This window comes from Nannospalax galili, unplaced genomic scaffold, assembly GCF_000622305.1.
Source record: "Nannospalax galili isolate Female #2095 unplaced genomic scaffold, S.galili_v1.0 scaffold46, whole genome shotgun sequence".
In the NCBI taxonomy this organism is placed as follows: Eukaryota; Metazoa; Chordata; class Mammalia; order Rodentia; family Spalacidae; genus Nannospalax; species Nannospalax galili.
This window is the reverse complement of record NW_008355790.1, coordinates 2,166,937-2,168,904: the sequence shown is the minus strand read 5'-3', so window position 1 is coordinate 2,168,904 and position 1,968 is coordinate 2,166,937.

The window sequence follows — 1,968 nt, the reverse complement described above, 5'->3', positions numbered from 1 at the left end:
CTTTAATCCTAGCACTTGGGAGACAGAGGCAGGGGCATCTCAGAGATCCAGGCCAACCTGGTATACATAGCAAGTTCCAGGCCAGCTGGGGCTACAGGAAGACCCTGTCTCAAAAACAACAACAAAAGAACATTTTTGTTATACATTAATTATCCAAAGAATATCTTTCAATATCTTTTAATAACAGATACAGGCTTACAAGATTAAGTCTAAGGTGCATAAATTTCCACCCTGTAAGATGCAGACCCTCAGTACCAATTGCAGGGATTCCTGAGCAGTACTGAGAATCCAGATTCAATTCCAGACTAATCTGGCCAGGGGAAGAGGACTTCAAGCAAAGGATCAGCAGCCTTGAGAGAATCCATAAAAGAAGTTAAGGTCAGGAGACAGGGCCAAACACTGTGTGGAAACAGTGGAGAAGACCCCCCCAAACATTAGAGTCTTAAATTGTCAAGGATGGAAACTGGTGATAGAAAGCTAGGGAACTGGTCATGTTTTCTTGCAGAGTATCCCTCTGCATGTCTGCTGTCTCACCTTCCCCTTATCTGTCCTTCCCTACAGCACTGACTTCCTTGCCAACCTCTGCTGACTAAAACATGAAATTCTTTTTGTCTTGTGTGGTTAGAGAGTCAGCATTGAAAGAGCTTCTTTCTCTTTTTCACTAGCACTTTGCCAAGCTTCTCTTTTTCTCCTTCACTGAAACACACACACACATGCACACATGATTTCTTTGAAGCTCAAGAGTGTGTACTATTTCAGGCATTAAAAGCCCAAAGAAGTGTTGATCCCATGGTTAATCCGGCATTTGCTCAAGGCCAAATCTTGAATGAGGCTGATGTGGAGTTCCCCAGAACTCCCAGATGAATCCTCAGCTCTAATTATCCCTGGAATATACCAGTCATCCAGCTCTGTGGAGTAAGCATCTCAAGCTGAACTTCTGAGAGTCCTCAGGACATTGTCTTCTGGAAGTGACCAAGGCCAGTAGGCAAGGAACTGATACCATGCTAACACTAGCATAGTCCAGCACAAGAATCACAGAATGTCCTAGGGAAGATGGCATTTATGCTCTGGGCAAGTTTTCTATGGATAGCACTATGTGATATCTGATTTGTGTGTGTGTGTGTGTGTGTGTGTGTGTGTGTGTATGTGTGTGTGTGTGTCTATGTCTGTGTCTGTCTGTCTCTGTGTCTGTGTGTGTCTGTGCAATTGAAGATGATAAAATTGGAACAGTTATGATGGAGGAGCACATTATCACATTTGAGGACTATGTGTAGTCCATGGACATGGCTGCTTTTAAGAAGATCTAGAGATGAAAAGGGAAACATCACAACAGACACCAGAAAGATACAGAATATTATAAGGGAATTCTTTAAAAACCTATATGCTACTAAATTTGAAAACCTAAAAGAAATGGACAGATATCTAAAGGCATGGGAACCACCAAAACTAAACCAAGAAGAGATTAACAGCTTAAACAGACTCATAAGACAAAAAGAAATTGAAACACTAATACAAAACCTCCAGACTGAAAAAAGCCCAGAAACAGACGGATTTACAACAGAATTCTATCAGACATTTAAAGAAGATCTATATCCAATACTACTTAATTTATTCAAAAAGATAGAAATGGAGGGAGAACTTCCAAATTCCTTCTATGAAGCCAGCATCACTCTAATACCAAAGCCAGGTAAAGATACAACCAAAAAAGAAAACTATAGACCTATATCCTTAACGAACATAGATGCAAAAATTCTCAACAAGATACTTGCAAACCGCATACAGACACATATCAAAAAGATCATCCACCATAATCAAGCCAGCTTTATCACAGAGACACAGGGAGTGTTCAATATACATAAGTCCAGATACATAATTTTAATATACATGAACTTAAGAATTACATGATGATTTCCATAGGTCAGAAAAGGCCTTTGACAAAAGCCAACAAAAATTCAGGATAAAAGTTCT